At 35.8% G+C, this 19,854-nt stretch overlaps 1 protein-coding gene across 7 annotated transcripts in view; it reads left to right on the top strand.

Moving 5' to 3' along the window:
* The window catches only part of TRDN (triadin), a 368,093-nt gene that overhangs the window by 69,245 nt on the left and 278,994 nt on the right, over positions 1-19,854 (top strand). The window lies entirely within an intron of this gene.

Raw genomic sequence — 19,854 nt, 5'->3', positions numbered from 1 at the left:
AGAAAAATGGAAGCAATGTGACTAAGAAAAAGGGGTATAGCTATGGGGCAAGAGCCTCACAGGGGCAAATGTTTTCATATGAAGGAGAAAGAATTTCTAGAAGGGACAAGGGGAGACGGGATACCATCCCTGAGGCATATTTGGTGGTGTCAAAAAGAAACAGTCAACACATGGCCAGACTTGATACAATTGTGATGTTTTAGTTATTGCTGCACCTGTTTAGCAGCAGGCTTTTGGGAGTGTTTACTCCAGTGGAGAATTTGCTGGCTTCTGTTGCTATCTGCCTAGACCTACTGTAGATGCAAACAGTGGGATCCAAATTTGGAGCTTCAGCCTTGTCTGAGCAGATGATGATTATCTCATTATCTGGGGTAAAATCCACTTAGTGTATGTTAATTTGGAAAATTTGAATTTGTAACTTGTCCAACAAATGAGAGCTAAACTAGTGAAACTCCAATCTAGAAAAGCCAGAAATGAAAGTGCTTATGAAGTTATTGAGGAAGAAGACAGGTTTCCTGATCACAAATCCAGGATCCACAAAGCCAGTGCTCAGCCATAAAATCCAGGTTTAGAGACTGTAAATTAGTTTATAAACTTGAGGTTAAAAACAGTTTTTTAATAGCTGACCTCCAATGGATAGTGCATGGAACATAGTAGAAGTTTAAGCTAATGAGTTACTAGTCATTATCAGGAAACAACAGCTTATGTAGAATGTGTGTTCCAATTAGAAATGGAAGGAGAAAAATAAATAGTATTTTCTTACTTGTAAATTGAATTTTACAAGAATGTCATAAGATCATATTCTCCATAAATCAATATCTAGAATTTAATAAAGAATCTGTTCTTTTCTTTTGATTTGAATTTCCCTGTGGGATTATTTTTAAATTGTCTCTTGTGATGATTAGCATAAATTGCAAATCCACACAAAGCTGTTTAATTATTTTTTTAATTATTGCTTTGTTTTATAACACCAACAGAAAAACTATTAAATAGTTTTTAAGGATACTTTTGGAAAAGATGTCAGTAATACTCATTAGTTAAAACAGTCTAAGTGATATGTGTTTAAAACCATGTACACGAACGTCTTGAAAGATTACTGAAAGAAGTGACTAAAAACCATCTGAATATATTTTCGTAATAATATTATTCACAAAGTTGCATGAGAAAATGGACTTCTAAGGAAAGATCTTATATATCCTACTTTGGGTAAAGAAACTATGTAATAGTGAACATTAGTTGAAGTGGACTGAAGGAAATATAATTCATTATAATTACTGTTTTTATTTATTTATTTATTTACAGGCTTTGCCTTTGTAGTGTCATAGAGGTGATGAGAATTTTAAAGAAGTGTGTAAAATTTTGTGGAACATTTCTAATTATATTCTGCATTCAAAAGCATATTTTAAATAGTATTATTAGAGAAGAGATACAATGAACTTATCCCTATTTTATGATGGATTGTTTTATACATTTTCATATTTAAAAATTGTGGTTTAAGAAGCATATATTTTTTGATAATCTAGAATGACAATCTCCTAAAACATTTGATTTTCATCCATTTAAATGACACTTTACTGATCTCTTCATGAATACTCTCTTTCCCATTCAGATATAGTCAATAATATTTAGTCATTTTATATTACCTAAATTATCAGGCTATGGTATTGTTTACTTAACTGTCCTGTGTCTTTATGAAGCATTTAATTTAAATGCACCTCTGATATTAGTTTCGTTTATCGAGCTGCTATTTTCACCAAAATAAAAACTCAACCACACTATTATTTATTTATAGGTGAAGTTCACAATTCTAAATTGATGTGTAATAATGGTACAGTCAAATAATCTCAAGGTTGCAGGATTGATTATTAAATAGATTATTAATATGGATGAAATTTTGGATCTGCAATTCTGTGGCTTATGTTATTATATATAAGTACAGTTTTAGGGTATTAGATCTAGGGTCTTTATGCATCTTTATTCTTCAGCTTGTCAAAATTTTTAAATGGTAAATTCTATTATCAAACACTATATGATGAGAATCCAAGGCACTGAATCATTATAAAATTTTATATTTTTATTTTATAATTATTTAAAACTCACAATTATGAAAAACAAGTACCATTGTAAATCATATTTCTTGAAACAATTATGTGTTGTGTATGGTAGGTGTGCTTTGTTTATCCGGAATCTCCTGCTGTGTAGCTTCTTTGCAGTAGGGTATACATCATGGGTGTTGACTCCCCACCTTCCAAGGGGCACATAAGTACAGGTAGCTATAAAAGAATGAAACTATTTTTGCATACCATCCTAAAATAGATTTGCCTGAAAACACATCTAAGTTCATAATAGTGCTTCTACTTTACAATATAGAGAAATAGCCTTTACCCATCCTAAAATTGCTGGAATGCTGACCAAAAAGACCAATAGGCCTTTCTGCTCCGTCCTGCATACATCTGCTAAAGGAGAACCATGGTGTTGATACACAAGTGCTATTTTTTTGTGATGGGATGGTCTAATGCCAAAGAGATGATGGAGTAGAGGAGACTGGAGCAGCAAGAAGTTCCATTTAATAATGACTTTGCCTTTTATTTAGCTGAATAATGTGAAGGATTGCATTGCTCTTGAGGGAGGTTCCCATGGGAGCAAAGCAAAAAAAAATATAGATAGGAAATAATAGGAGCTAAAAATGGCTTTTAAAAATTTAAATGTAAGTAATTCTTTTCAAGTTATTCTCAATACTCGATCTTAGGAAGTGCCATTGGCTTGAAAGACAACCAAAGCTGTGTAGGTTAGTGACACTGATTCTTTTAAATGTAATGGGGATATTTTCTGAAACAACTAAAGTTTTAAAGGTGCATTGACTAAGCCCATAGATGCCACATTTCTGTGATGCCTTTCATATTAATTCTGTATTGTCCAAAAAGGAATGTAAAACATACTTTATGTAAATATATGTTAAACATGTACTCTGATTATAGTCAAATGCCATCTTATTTCATCTATTGTAAGCTGTTTAATATTTTGTATCTCCTATTGACAAAAAATTAAGTCATATGCTACTTGCAGAACCAATTTACTCTATGTATATGCACATATATGAAAGTATTATGTATATATGCATAATACATTATGCACTGTTTATTCATTATATGTTATGCAGTTTATATTTTTTACCTCCTATTAATAAAAAATATAAACTATATGCTAACTATTGGTTCTTTATATATATATAAAAGTATATATTTAATACATATTCTCTTTTGCATAATAATTATACAATTTTATGGTAGCTAACAAAATTATTAAAGTTATTTCTTTTGTATCTGAAACTTAACTATTTAGTCCCCAAAATAAAACATTAGAATTTGATATCCCGGGAATCCCTGGGTGGCTCAGCTGTTTGGTGCCTGCCTTCGGCCCAGGGTGTGATCCTGGAGACCTGGATCGAGTCCTACATTGGGCTCCCTGCATGGAGCCTGCTTCTCCCTCTGCCTGTGTCTCTGCCTCTCTCTCTCTCTCTCTCGTGTATTTCATGAATAAATAAATAAAATCTTTAAAAAAAATTTGATATCCCCTTCACACATATACTGATGAAATGTTAAACTCTTTATCATATCTTAGTTTCATAAACAATTAAAAATTTTACCTATATATTACATGACATTATTACAAATAAAATAATGTACAATAGAATATTGATTTATCTGGTTTTTATAACTTGTTTTCAAAATAACCTTATTATATTAAATCTACCTCATTTTAGTCTTTTCATCTACTTTTATTTTATTTTATTTTTTCATCTACTTTTAATAACATGTCTTCCAGATGTGTTGCAAAATTTATTCTTTCTTAATAATTTCCTCAAGACGCAAACTAAAATCTTTTGAACTGCAAAACAAAAGTTATGTTTTTGAGAGACGTAAATTTGATTTGAGTAAGAGGTTTGAAAACAAGGGCTGGTTTGCTCATTACCTAAGACGGTAAACATTTTTTATAAATAAAGTGAGTAGCATCCAAGGTTTAAACGAACTACACCTAAAGCAAGACATACATTTAAAAGTACATAGAATAATCTCATTTTATCCAAAATCATTATAATTTACAATATTTTGATTTTTCTTTACCCTTTCTGAATATATTGGTTGGTTACACAAGGTACTTCTGAGTGAGAGTAGTAGAAATATCTAGGAGTCATTTTGAGAGTCTGATAAAATCATTTGACTTCCAGGAAATTCGGAAAGTGAATGACTCTCAGAATAGAGTAACAAATCTTTTGCACATCATGTGTTTTTCCAATTTTTGTTTCTAATATAACTGAAGGAGACATTAGTCAGTTACTCAGCTGAATGATCATTTAAAATACATTTTTTGTTGATTCCCTATGTCATTTTACCATTACTTGGAGGAAGGTTTAAAAAATGTCCACCTTCTGGGTTCTCTCTTTCTGTTCCATTGAGCTATATTCTTTTTTGTGCCAGTACCACACTGTCCCCTTGATGAACACCAGCTTTGTATAACAAACGCTGAAATCTGGCATTGTGATCCCCCCAGATATGGTTTTCCTTTTTTTTAAAAATTCCCACTGCCTGTTTGGGGGCTGTTCTGATTCCACACGAATCTTAAAATAATTTGGTCTAAGTCGCGAAGAAAGTCCTGGTACTCTTTCCAGTCTGAAACCCTGCGCCTTTTGATGGGGTCATTAAGCCCATTCACGTTCAGAGTTACTATTGACAGATATGAGTTTAGTGTCATCATGATATCTATTTAGTCCTTGTTTTTGTGGATTGTTCCACTGAACTTCTTCTTAAAGGGGAGTTTTAAGAGTCCCCCTTAAAATTTCTTGCAGAGCTGGTTTGGAGGTCACATATTCTTTCAGTTCCTGCCTGTCTTGGAAGCTCTTTATCTCTCCTTCCATTCTGAATGAGAGCCTTGCTGGATAAAGTATTCTTGGCTGCAGGTTCTTCTCATTTAGGACCCTGAATATATCCTGCCAGCCCTTTCTGGCCTGCCACGTCTCTGTGGAGAGGTCTGCTGTTACCCTAATACTCCTCCCCATGAAAGTCAGGGACTTCTTGTCTCTTGCTGCTTTAAGGATCTTCTCTTTATCTTTGGAATTTGCAAGCTTCACTATTAGATGTCGAGGTGTTGAACGGTTTTTATTGATTTTAGGGGGGGATCTCTCTATTTCCTGGATCTGAATGCCTGTTTCCCTTCCCAGATTGGGAAAGTTTTCAGCTAGGATTTGTTCAAATACATATTCTGGCCCTCTGACCCTTTCGGCGCCCTCGGGAACCCCAATTAAACGTAGGTTTTTCTTCCTTAGACTGTCATTTATTTGCCTTAATCTGTCTTCATGGTCCCTTAATTGATTGTCTCTTTTTTCCTCAGTTTCCCTCTTTGCCATTAACTTGTCTTCTATGTCACTCACTCGTTCTTCCACCTCGTTAACCCTCGTCGTTAGGACTTCTAGTTTGGATTGCATCTCATTCAATTGATTTTTAATTTCTGCCTGATTGGATCTAAATTCTGCAGTCATGAAGTCTCGTGAGTCCTTAATGCTTTTTTCTAGAGCCACCAGTAGCTGTAGAATAGTGCTTCTGAATTGGCTTTCTGACATTGAAGTGTAATCCAGATTTTGTAACCCTGTGGGAGAGAGGGCTGTTTCTGATTCTTTCTTTTGAGTTGAGGTTTTCCTTCTAGTCATTTTGCTCAGTGCAGAGTGGCCAAAAACAAGTTGTATTGGAACACGGGGGAGTATCACTGGTCCGTCCAGCTGGTCTTCTGGGGGAGGGGCTTGCTGTGCTGATTTTCAGGTGTTAGCACTTGGGGGAGCTGCTCTGCCCCTGCCTGCTGCAGGGCTCAGGGGGGTTGTTTACCCCGTGGGGCCCCAGGAGGAACAGCCGCAGTTGCTATGGCAACTCTGGAAGCCTGGATTCAGCCTCCGCAGGAACTACGGGGCTCGGGGGCTCTCGGTTCTCCGTCCGCAGGGCCTGGAGGCTCCGGGGCGGGGCCGCTGATCTGCTCAGCTCGGGGCAGGAGCGTCCTCGCTGTCCTGGGCCCTCCCGGCCTCTGCCTGTCCCGGGGGAGGCCGGATCCTGGGCTGTGTCCCGGCGCCCTGTGCCCCGGGGCCTGCGCTGGTGGATTCGCTCTCCCGCCCCGCAGCCCCCTCCGCGGAGCCGCCGAATATTTCTGTAATAAAATTGTTATCTCTGTGTTTGTGTGGGTGTTTATGTGCTTAGCTCTATATACACGTACATGCGTAAGGCCTATGTATGCATGTGCGCATAGGTGTTCTTAAGGCTTCTCAATATGTGTACCTTTAAAGTAAACAATATAAAAAAATAAAAATAAATAAATAAATAAATAAATAAATAAATAAATAAATAAAAGTAAACAATAGGGCAGCCCGGATGGCTCAGTGGTTTAGTGCTGCCTTCAGCCCAGGGCCTGATCCTAGAGACCAGGGACCCAGTCCCAAGTCAGGCGCCCTGGAGGGAGCCTGCTCCTCCCTCTGCCTGTGTCTCTCCCTCTCTGTGTCTCTCATGAATAAATAAATAAAATCTTAAATAAATAAATAAATAAATAAATAAATAAATAAATAAATGTAAATAACAGGATTAAAGTTGTCATTGAATATTATCCAATTCCATCTGTAAATCATATCCACAAATACATAAACTAATTGAAGTTTTATACATCTCATAAAGAGATAGATGGCTTTCTAATAAAATTTTGCTTTTCAGGTTTTATAATACTTATGAAAATTTGTAAGATACTAACATTTAGACTCTTATAGGATAGGAAAGAAATTCTAAAATTCAATATATTTGCCTTTTTTTCTAGAGAAGTGTGTTCGTATAATCAAAAAAATTTCCAATGTTAAAATATATTGTTCTTGGGTAAAATTTTGTGAGAGAAATGGAATGAAAATATGAATTCAAAAAGAAAAAAGGAAAGATCCACAATTTCCAGGTCTTAAAAAGCCTAGTTTATTATTTTAAATCCATAATGGAGAATCTCACAATATTATGACATTTAGAGTCCATCGACCTGATTTTTTAAAGAAGGGAAGCAATTTTATTTTTTTAAAAAGTCAAAATTCATAATAAGCCATACATTGTTTGCAACTTTTTACTTACGATAAAAAAATGTACAAGTCATCTTCAAAATATGGAAGGAGATGCAGTTTCCCAAAGTTTTCTAAGGTATTATTAAAGGAAAAAAATTAAAGTGTCTGTAATGAAAATGAACATTTTGTGTTCTGGATGACCTGAGGATTCTGAGTGAAAACAGCAGGAAGGCCCAAGTTTCCACCACAGTCAACAATGTGCATCCTTAAATAATTGCTATTTCTGAACACTGACATGTTTTATCCCATCAGTAAATTTGTTTTTCAGTAAATCTTTTTGAAGTGTTTTTTCTACATCTCAAGCAATATGTTAGGTGGAGGAGAACATATAAGTCTTTGTGTACAGCATTCCCAAATGTTGACAGTGAAAGTTTGTTAAATAAGATAATAAATAAATGACTGTAATGGAGTTTTTATGTGATTTGCCTAATAAGGTTAATCATTCCTTACTAATAATAGCAGGATCAATGTAACTTTGTATTCTATAGCCAAAACAATTGCAAATGAGTTAAAGATTATCTTATTTAGTATAATGTACTGAAAAGACCTTATTGAAGAGTTTAATGAATAGATGAGCAATTAATTTTACTGGGATAGCAAGAGAGATAAAATAATTTGGGCATTGCATATTTGTTAATGATGAGGTGATCACATACAAACTGAACTTAGAGAGGATAAAAATATGAATAATGGTAACTGTATTGCAAATGAATGATTTTAGGCAAAAATAGAAATATAATAAAAATAAAAAAATAGTTTTAATTCTCTTAGCTATTCATAAGTACTCCCAAGTCAAAGTTAATAGCACCTCTGCCTACACAAACAAATACAGAGAATAAGGGATAAAGTGAGGAAGGGAGAGAGGAATGAGCCAGAGATGGAGAGAGAGAAAATCCAGTTTTCTTAAAGTTAAAAATATATCTCCATTAATCATAGGTGTTGGTATTTTTCTATTTCTTCGTCTTTTTTTTTAAGTTTATTTATTTATTTATTTGAGAGAGAGAGAGGAGGAGGGCATGAGCAGTGGGAGAGGGGGAAGCAGGTACCTTGCTGAACTGGGAGCCCCACGCAGGGCTCCATCCCAAGACCTTGGATCATGACCTGAGCCGAAGGCAGATGCTTAACCAAATGAGCCACTCAGGCGCCCCTCTATTTCATTTTCAAAAATTAACTATCAGTTTACCACAAACCTAGCATGATTTTGCTTTCATATTTCTCTACTGATATTTACGTGATTCTGACTTTTCAGATAGGGTAAACATTTAAAGAGAGCATAATTCTTTTGCTGATAGATAGCTTTTAATTTTTGTGCCAGCATTTCCAAGTGCCAGGTAATGAATATACTTACCTCCTTTTTACATTTTATTCTTAGTTAAACTTCAGTCTGTAGCAACTCTGTATATAAGAATAATCATTACAGCACTCATGTCCTTTGGAATATGTAATTTTAGAAGACAAAAAGAGTGCCCCAACAAGAAGTTACATTTTATAATGCTATTTTCAGACATCTAGCTTTAAAGTGAAGAAAGAGTAATTTCAGGTATTTGGATCTAGGCACACTCAGCTTTTTGGGAAGGAAAACTGTTTCTCAACTTTAGGAGCATAGTTGCCTTATGTGTTAAATCATCGCTTGCCTTATAGGAAAGAACTAGATGCCCCACTACATTGGGCTGAATTTCCTTGCTTCCTAATTATGTGCTGCTTGAAACAAGGAACTGTCCTTAAGTTTGAACTACCATGAAGACTGATATTCTGTGATTGTCCCTGATGCATGTCAACAGCAGAGGAAGAGACTCTTCTCTACTTAGAGCAAAACAAATTACATTCCCCTTATAATCGTGTTTTTAAATTTCCCTAAAGCTCCTTGGGTTGAAAAGAACCCAGTAAATTTAAACACGGTTCTTTCATTGTGTATTTTTCTCACTTGATGGGAACTCACAATAGCTCTTTGCAGTCAGGGTGAATGAGGAAGAGCCAGGAAATTTGTGCATCATAAATATTCAAGACTTTAGGATTAGGCCATTGAGAAGGTTGTATCCCGTCATCGGGAGTAAGATAGATGGACAAGTTTCCGTGCCAGAGATTTGATTGCATCCATCTTTGCTGGCAGCTTCGGTGGCTAGCACTAGGCTGAACATTAAGTGTCTGAAAAATATGGTGAGTGAAAAAAAGGGAGAGGAAATGGAAAGGTGACTAAACCTGTTAATATTCATAGGCTCAGAATATTGGTTACTAGGTAGGCCCTAGTAAACTTGTTAAGTAGATACATTTATCTTTGGACTTCTTCACTTAGTAAGTCTGGACCGGAACTCAGCTCCATAATGGTTGTGCTGCACATTACTCTTGGGCTACACCAGGAACTCTCTGCTTTATCTTCGGCCTGTTTTTCTGATTATTGATCAGACCCACAATGGCAGGGGGACAAAGCCCAGAAAAAATAGGCAGGCAGCAGCCTTGGAGGTGGACTGAATAAGGAAGTCTGAGGAGGCTGAGGTAAAGGAAAGATGTGGTCAGTGATCCAGAGATTCACTTCTCCATGGGGTTGTGGCTATCATGAACTCTGGGTCCACCAGGTCAGGCAACTTTTGTATCTTTTTTTTTTTTTAAGATTAAAAAAATTATTTGAGCAAGAAAGAGAGAGCATGTGCAGGGGAGGAGAGGCAAAAAGAGCAGCAGACTCCCCACTGAGCCAGGAGCCCAATGTGGGGCTGGATCCCAGGACCCTGAGATCATGACCTGAGTGGAAGGCAGACACTTAACCCACTGAGCCACCCAGGTGCTCCCTGACAATTTTTGTACCTTATGCTACTAGAAAGAGCTCACCTCTGTGGAGGTGAGCAAACTAGAACCAGGAGCAAACTAGAACCAGAACTAGGTAAATAATAGTATGGAAATCCTGCCACAAATAATAGTAGATAAAACCAGAGCCTGAAGGGACATGCCAGAGGAAGCACTGAAATTCCTGTTCCCCCAAGAAATATGTACAATGGTTGGGTCAGAGTTGAGTTGTCTCAGAGACCCTTCTTATTCGCCATGACGTTGGCACCACAATCTGATCCTAGGATTGTTTCCATCTTACCTGTAAATCAGATTGGATAAGTAATGGAGAAGTGAATGAATGAGAATGAATGAGAAACTGGTATTCCAGACTCTTTTCTCTCCAGTTATGTAGGTTCCCTTTCTTAAAATCATAAGTAATGAGATGTAGGTTGCATACAGATGGCTTAAAGTTAAATTACATATTCCAGATTATGTATTTTCATTTAGAATGATTTGTTGAAAAATAAGACTAATTTGTTTTTTTAATTTAAAAAACAAAACAGAAAACCTCCCAGTGGTTCTCACCTCTGTGCATCAGATTCAAATGACAAGAGACCAAAATTCATTTCAAATGGACTTAATGGAAAGGATATTTTAATGGTTTGAGTGACTGAAGATGCAAGAGTGAAACTGGCTTCAGGGATGGCTGGATATAGATTTTTTAAAAACGTGATGAGTAAAACCTCTCTCTTTGCTCCTAACCCTGCTTTCCTTCATCTGCTTAATTCCCAGGTTGACTTTCTTTTCCTACTGACAATTATGATGACCAAAGTCAGGCCCAAAGTATTTTACTTTAGCAACTCAAGAGACGATCCTGTGCTTTTTCCCAAGTATTTCAGCAAAGACTACGTATTTGACTCTCATACTCTCATTGATTTGTATTGAGTAATATACCCTTCTTAGAACCAATCAGTTGGCCAGTGACCTGCAAGATACCCTTTGTCAAGACCTAGGGAATAGACCCACCTTTGGGAGTAAAGAGTGAGGTTAGCATTCCCCAAATTCTTTACATTGAGACTGGAAAAGGATTGGTTCTTGAATCTAGAGGAGGGATGCTGTTGCAATAATGAATTTTAGCAGGAAAACCACAGATGTCTTTTTAATTTGGTATCCCATATCCCTTTCCACTTCAGATTTGCCCAGCTAGAATCTCCAGGGGTCAAGCTTTAAGCAGCTGTATTTTCGAAACCTCCCCAGTGTGTTTCTAACTCACAACCAGGGTGAGAACCATTGCAACCCAATTGATGAATTCTAGAAATGGGTGATTTTATGCATTGTGACACCAGGAAGGCAGAGAGTCAAAGATAAGTGGATAATTGCATGTTTTGTTTATACGTAGTGACTGCTCTTCTATATAAATTTACCATTAAAAAAATACCAAACCGTGAATGATAAAATGCAAACCAAATTAATATCACTGTCACATTGTCCTAGACTATTGGAATAACTATCGACAATTGATGCTCATCAGCTGAATGCATCAACATTTTAAACATGATTGAGGTAGACTCGAAGGAATATGATGGGAAAATATTTGCACTGGTTCTCCTTCTGCTGTTAACCTGCTGTGGCTAAGTCACTTAACCCCAGTAGCTTTCAGTTCTCACATCCATGAAACAAAGATGCTGGATTTTACTGATGTCCAGGTCCTTTCTAGCTACATAATATTTTATGATTCTATTATTAAATTGTGATGTCATATATTAGTAATTTTACCAAGAGCTTTGTCTGAACTACAGCTTGCAACTGAAAGTGTGTTCCATAGAACAGCAGCATTAGCATCATCTGGGAGTGATTTAGACTTGCAGAACCGGGCTTCATCTAGACCAAATGAACCAAAATCTGCATTTTAGGAAGATCCCCAGGCGACTCACATGCACATTAAAATTTGAGAAATGTTGGTCTAGACAATAGTTCCTACTTCTGACTGTGGTTCTGAAACCACCTGAGAGCTTATTTAAATTGGAGATCCCTAAAAGTCTCCTTACTACAAGAGACTAATTGATTAAGTTTGGGCTGTAGCTCAGGAATACATTTTAATATCTCCCCAGATGATTCTGATGTGCAGCTACATTGATCTTGTCTAGTATATCATCAAATATGAAACACACATTCTAACACAGACAAAATGTCATCTGAGTCCATCCAAATCCATAAAGTCCACTTAGTGATTATCTTATAAAAGGTATTGTTTGTGATCATTTCTATCTCTATCTGGCTTATGAACACATGGGAAATAGCATCTCATTTTATAGAGGAGAAAATACAATTCAAAGAAGAAAAATGGATTAGCCTAAGATTACTGAGTTAGTGGCAAAAATGAGGTTGGACAGATATCATTATATTTATTTTGAAAATTTTTCATAAGGGTCAAGAGCATGAAGTGTTGTGAACACTATTTTTCTTGAAAAAGTTGAGTTTATTTTACAAAACTTTACCAAAGAATCAAATCTAACAAATTTAAGGTCCAAAAAATGTTTATGTTTATGGGATTCAACATTCCTGAAGGAAACTGTTCTCAATGATTTGTCTACCGCTATATCTAAAGTGTACACCAGCTTTGAGGGAAAGAAAATTTTTCTTTTTATTCTCCACTAATGGTCAGTAGTGTGCTTTCCTCAAAATTTTGTTTCTCAGTATAACAGAAAAATTATCAGAAAAATCATAAAAATATACAAATACCTACACATCATTTAGAATGTTTCTCTAAAATATTGAGACTTCAATACAATATTTTCCCTTAAGGATCCTTAATTAGCCACTGGGTAGATAACTGGACTTGCTTGGTTATTCATCATAATTAAACTTTTGTGTCCTAATCACAATTGCCAAAATCTTGTAAATAGAGATTCTTTATTCAAATGAATAATTTGAATTTTCACTATTAAAATAAGAAAAATTGTAAGAAGACATTTTATATTGTCTCCTGCTTGTGAGATATGTGGAGAAAACATAATGATAAAAAGCATTCATTGAAATCCACAGCCCTCATAATAATTTAATAAACTTGGTTGTTATCTAAAAGAATCAGGATGGTTGCCTTGGTGACAGAGATTATCCTTTTAACTTGTTGAGTCTGTCATTTTAAAATCTTGAATTGATAATATTTTTAATTTGTTAACAATGTGTTATATTAATAGAGAAAAATTGTATGCTTTAAATTGGCCATGTAAATCTTAAATGAAATTATAAACTGTTCAACAATAAGCTTTGTTATGATTATAAGTAGATAAAAACTATTTATCACAAGCAAAATACATGTAACATACTAAATAACTCAGAAAGACTTCAGTATAGAATAAGGCCATTCTTAGGAATCTTTTGACACAATCTATTTTCACCGATCTGGTTCCATTGATGGCTACTTCTAGTGACCCTCCCATTTTTAAGTGCCATGGTCCCCTTTCCAAGTTCCATTTGGAAGTTGAACTCAGAGTCTTGGGGAAATCTGTTGATCTAATGATTACCCCTGGCACTGTGGGGACATAGAATTTAGACAAATGCATATTGATAAAATAATTAACCAGCCTAAAGATGAACAAGGAGAATCAAGCCAATGAAATGAATCTTCACTTCTAATTTGGAGAAGTTTTAAAGATTTTTTGTTTATTCAATAATTACATGTTCCTGTGGGACATGCAGAACACACTGTGAGAACCAGAAAATTCCACCTTATACCTAAAAGTTCCATTTTAGGCCACCGAAAGGATCACTAAAATCTATACTTATTTTCTCAGATGTCCAGCATAAATATGTATAACAAATGCCAAAATTTCATTATTTCTGAATATAAGATGCCTGTAAGTATATAGGCAAGGGCCAGCAGATAAAGGAGAGTGCCAATTATCATTGAAATACTGTAAGCATCAATAGGGAATGCTAGACAACTGTAATAGTACCTAACATGTAGAACAAGGGGGATAGAATTTTTGGACGCCTTCCTCTAAGCTACATTAAGTGGCATGTCCTATTTTTAAATCTTGTCCCCAATTATTTCTAATGAAATAGATATTTTATTGTCAACATTTTGTTACAAGTATAATATATTCAATTCATAGTTGACTTATTTTTTATATAAAGATCTATGAATAAGTTTTGAAATAAGGCAAAGCATTAAAAATATATTAGTATTAAAATTAGTATTAGTTCTTGTATTAATTTGTACTAATATTTTAAAAATTAAAAATATTCAATATCCTTACTTTATTATTTAGCTTTTCAGTGTTCCAGGAAGACATTATGAAAAAAATCTAAGTTTTGTACAAGTGTTGTAGTTTATGAATAGATTTCACTTACATTATTATATTTCTATGAATAGTAAAATTCTGCAACTTTCCCCAGGATTTTTTTTAAAGATTTTATTTATTTATTCCATGCAGGGAGCCTGACATAGGACTTGATCCTGGGACTCCAGGATCCTGGGGAGGGTAGCCCTGGGCTGAAGGTGGCACTAAACTGCTGAGCCACCCAGGCTGCCCTCCCCAGGATTTCTAATGAAAGGTAAAAATGATTAGAAATACAACATTTTACTTTCTCAAAACTTTCAACCCTGCTTATGTTAGAATTTCAATCGAGAGGTGATTCATAAAGAACAGGTGAGATATGCTCCACCACCACTTTCTATATTGTGCAAGAGCTTATTGTTCATAGTCCTACCTAAATATTTATTTAAAAAATATTATATATTTATCAAGTGGTTAGTATATGACAGCCACCATTGTTGTGTACTGAACATTACTGTGGAACAAAGTAGACATATTTTTGCTCCCATCAAATTTAGGATTTAGTGAGAGAGATTAATAATAATAATAATAATAATAGCAGCCACATAGGATGCTACTTAATAATCAAGTGCTATTCTAAATTCTTTCATTTTAACAAATTTTAATCCTCATGCAAATCTATGTGGAAGGTACTATTAAGAACCTCAGTTTGCAAAAAAAAAAAAAAAGAAAAGAAATTAAAAAAAAAAGAACCTCAGTTTGCTGATAAAGATATCAAAGTTGCACAGCTAGGAAGAAAAGGCATTAGATTTCAATTGGACAGCTTGATTCCAGCATGGATTATCTTAAACACTAAGAGGTATTTTAATACATGTCAGAGATAAGGATATTTTTGTATAGATCTGTTAATAAGTTATCTATGTCTAAGTATCCTAACAAAATGCATATTTTAATATTAGAATACCATAAGTTTATGCCATCTTTCATATGATAATTATTAAAATTATCATTTAATGATCATTACAATGCATAAATAATGAAAAGCCTAAGTATTAGTAATTTTTACTTATTTTCAACAACATAATAAAATATGGTATCTGCACCTCTTGTTTCCCAGCACTTCACAATCTTCAGAGACATTGGACTCTAAAGTAGTTGCTTGTTTGGTTTTGGACTTTAGAAAAAAAGGCTGACTGACTGAGGAGAGTATATTTTCTTGTTATCTTCATTGAATTATAAAGCATGAAAGCCAAGGTTTAAATTTTTCGAGTTCCTTAAATGAAAGAAATTTGTGAATGCATTTAAAACCTAGTGTGATCAAATTTTCTTTTCTTTTTTTTTTTACGATTTTATTTTTATTTATTTGGGAGACAGTGAGAGAGAATGAGAAAGACAGAGAAAGAGAGAGGGAACAAGCGAGAGCATGAGCAGGGGAAGGGAGGAACAGAGGGAGAGGGAGAAACACACTCCCCACTGAGCAGGGAGCCTAAAGAGACTCTATCCTAGGACCCTGGGATCATGACCTGAGCCAAAGGCAGCAACTTAACCCACTGAGCTACCCAAGTGCCCTTGATCAAGTTTTCTAATGACTTCAAGTCATTAGAAAGTCATTAGTTTTAGAGTGGGAGATGAATAAAAGTAAGAATCTAAAAAGGCACAAGTTAATTTTTTTTCTCCACGTTCTATATTCATTCATACTTACGTCCATATGGATTAAAGCAGTAGAGGAAAATCAGGAGTAGTGAGAAAAGCTGGAAAATGCTGCCCACATTCTGTTGAAATACCTTGTCCTTTAGGTGAATCTTTTAGTGTCCTTACAGCTTTTCCGATGCAGTAAACATGGGTGGAGTACTGCTTCGGTCTTCTCAGGCAAGGTTACAGGTGACTCCGTGGAAAAAGGAATTTCTTTTTGCCTCCTGACACCTTGGGATAATTGTCACTCTTTTTTCATGTTATTTTCCCCATCTCAATTCTCAGAATTCAAATATATACTTGTATCCTTAAGGGCCTGTGGGTAGTCTCACACCTGGATCAAGATGCTTTGACCTCTGTGCCTTCTTAGCTGCAAAACAATCTTTAAGGTTTACCAGTTGCCAAAATGGCTTATGATTCCAACTGGCATCTGGTGCTGAGATTTGTTACGTCTTCAGCGACATTGGATGCTAGTCTAATGGCAACGCACATATATTTGGAGGTGAATGATGCCTGCTTTGACCTTCTTCTTTGTCCCTTGTATTTAGGATTTGTGCAGGTTTAAGGGAACTGTTCCTAAAGGGTGTCATGTTGTTAAGTGCAATTTTATGCAATGATACATTTTTATCATATTACCAAAAAAAATGGAGTTACTCACCAGCCTAAGAAATTATTAAACAACTGGAGCTAGTTTTAATATGCTATTGGAAATTTTATTTTTCTTGAAAGTTTGTTGAAAATGATAGGGCAATAAAATTCTACCTTTAGTGACTTGAATCTTTAAAATTTAATTTGAATTCTTATACGAATGGTTCTTAGCTGGAAAGAGCAGTCGAGAGTAACAAATCAAACATCATCTGCTTATGAGAAAAATATCCTTCTGAAGTCTAAATCGGTAGCACGTTGTTACTCAATTGGACAGGAGCCGAAATGGTTTTCATTTCCTGGCTCAAGTGTAAGCAGACAGAACTGGCACATGTGCAGAGGCTTCACTGGATTCTTCAGGCTTCTGATAGCCACAGGCAGTGACACTAGTCATAGGATCCAAAGAAAACGCAGTGTTGCAATAAAACATGCAGAGAGAGATTAAATTTATCCTTAAGTTTGAGTCCTAAGAAATAAATTTCTTTTGTCTTCTATAAGCAGAGAAATGAAGGTGTGTGTACACCTTTACAGGGTTAGCTGCACAAGTCTTCACTTGCCACTGTAGAAATACTAATGGTCTTCAAGTGATCATGGGTTAAAAAATTAGCTGATAATGTTCCTGCAAAAATATCTCTATGTAGGTCATCATATTTCACTATGAGCTGTAAAGATTTTATTGTGTGTATGTGTGCGTGTATTTTAATCCATGACCCGCACTGTCACATGTGAGAAATCTAAGTAGATCTGCCCAGAGCAGTGAGGCGGTCCTGTGTATAAAACTGAAGTACAGAATCAGGAAAATAAAATAGTAGGATTTTATCCTTGAGATTGGTCTGAGTTGCAGAACTGGGTTGTGTCTGCTCCATCTACCTATAAAGTAAAAAACATATACTCGGAAGTACATTATTTTTTTTCAGTCTAATTCTTCTTTAGTTTCATTTATCTTTATTTTTTTCTTAAGGAAAACTTATTGAGAGGTATAGCCAACACGCAGGGATTTATCTTCCTCTTAGGGTTACCTCCCTACTATGTGTTTGGAAAGTGGTAGGCAATGCATAACCCACACACACACCTTTTCATGGTGTTCTTGATCCTACTCTTGTTGAGATTTATCTTCTTTCGCTTTATATTTTCCCTCCAGGATGGACTGCTGCTCATTTCCATTCTGTTCCATATCTAGAGCTCATTCCCTTCTAATAGGATGCTTCTGTGTACGAAAAGGCTATAGACTAAGGGGTGCCAAGGGGGCTCCAGCTGCTGCTTCTCATCTCTGTTCTCTGATGTGCAAACTTCCATCTACCTTGCAGGAAATGCAGCCATGGACCAACATGGGTTGTGTAGTCCCATAAATCACCACCCTATCCAGTGTGCTTCCCAAGACCAAGTAAGGCTAAGAGGCTTTGACAGGACTACCCAGGCAGATGATCTTTAGCATCTGGTCCTGCAGAAAGTTCTAACTCAGGTCTGATCCTCCTGTGGGAGCTGCAGAACCTCTGCTTTATGCTTCTGAGTGGCCAACAGATGTCTGCAGAGAACACACACACACACACACACACACACACACACCTACCTCTAAAGGAAAAATATTATTCTAAATGACAATTTCAAGGCCTTCTTATCTCACAATGAATGTAGTATTTCATGTAAGCTTTCAGGTTAGAAAATTTCATCTCATTTCTGTATTCAAATCCTAGGGTCATTTTGAGGTCTTACCTCAAATTCTAGGGTCATTTCCCTCAGCCTTTTTTTTTTTTTAATACTGGGCATTTAAAAAACTAAATCCATTCTATTCCTGTTTCTTAGTGTGGAAATCACGTCATAATTGCTGAACCTTACTGCAGAAATATGTGTTGTTAAAAATTTCTATGATATTGCGGTGGCCTATTCCTAAGGAACTGCATATCATACATTTAATGTTTATTTAACTCAGCTTGATACTGTACTGCAGTTAGGTTTGAATAAATATTTTCACTAACTGCAAAAAAAAAAAAAAAGGTACTATCCCTTAAAGCTGACTCTGTTGGCCTATCCAGACTCCTCTAAATCTTGGACATTTTACTTGCTTTACTGGCCTGAATTCTACAAGCACCAATCTTCTCCATAGCCTCTGTTGGTCTGAATAGAAGGGAGGAAGTAAGGTACTGGAGGGGAGGATTTTGAATTTTTTTTTCACTTGGAAAAGACTTAACCCTGTGGAGACCTAAGGTTTTAAAAAGGTCATTTTGCCCACTCCTGGGACTAAACCAGCACTGTCTGATAGTAATATAATGTCAGCCGCATATGCAACTTAAAATTTTCAAGTAACCACACGTTTAAAAATGTAAAAAGAATAATATGAAATTAATTGTACTGATGTGTTATTTAGCCTAATCAGGGTCTCAGTGAGGGCTCAGTCAGAAAAGCAGAACCAGTAGAAGATTATGCAGACATATTTGTATATTAAGAAATTTATTACAAGGAATTGGCCTATGTCATTGTGGAGACTGGCTAAGCAAGTCAGAGCCCATAGGACAGTAGTCAGGAAGGGAAAATCACAGGCAAACTTCAATCCACAGGCAGGGACGAAAGCTGTCATCCCCAGACAGAATTTCTTCCCTCTCTCTGGGAAACCTCATGATCCAAAATCATCTTCTTATTTAAAGTCTATGGATTAGGGATTTTAATTATATCGTAAAATACCTTCAGAGCAAATCCTAGATTAGCGTTCATTTGAATGACTTGGGATAGTCAACCAAGTTGACACACAAGTAAAATGATCACACTAAATATGTCCAAAATCGTATCATTCTGATGTTATTAATATAAAATCATTAATGAGATATTTTACATTCTTTTTTGTACTAAGTCTTCATAATCCAGTGTATACTTATGCTCACAACGCATCTCAATTTCAACTAACTGTATACCGTGTCCTTGATATGCACATAAGTCCTGCGGTTCCTGCCCAGTGAAGGTCCAGCTAGTGAAAGTGATTAGGCAGGCTGGTTATCTCATGTCCTTAGACAGTTCTAAAGATGCAGATTCTGTGTGTGTGTTGAATAAGGTTTATGTTAGCTTTATTGCCTATAGCCTATAAGATGTGGCTTTACTGTGCCTTTGCAAACTGGGCATTTTTCTTTATAAACATCAACATTTTCCATACATGTACCTCTATATGATAATTTATGGTGCAGCACACTCTTGCTTGCATAATTGTAGAAGTGCTGTGGAAACCAAGAGCACAGGGCAAACAAAAGAAATACAGTCCTGAGCCATCTGAGCAAGCTCTTGGGGGCTCATTTTTGTCCCACAGGGGGCATTTGGCATGTCTAAAAGACATTTTTCATAGTCATGACAGGGGATGGA

The sequence above is a fragment of the Nyctereutes procyonoides genome, unplaced genomic scaffold (genome assembly GCF_905146905.1).
Source record: "Nyctereutes procyonoides isolate TBG_1078 unplaced genomic scaffold, NYPRO_anot_genome, whole genome shotgun sequence".
Lineage (NCBI taxonomy): Eukaryota > Metazoa > Chordata > Mammalia > Carnivora > Canidae > Nyctereutes > Nyctereutes procyonoides.
Note: the sequence above shows the minus strand (reverse complement) of the source record. Positions and strands in the feature narration are given on the sequence as shown.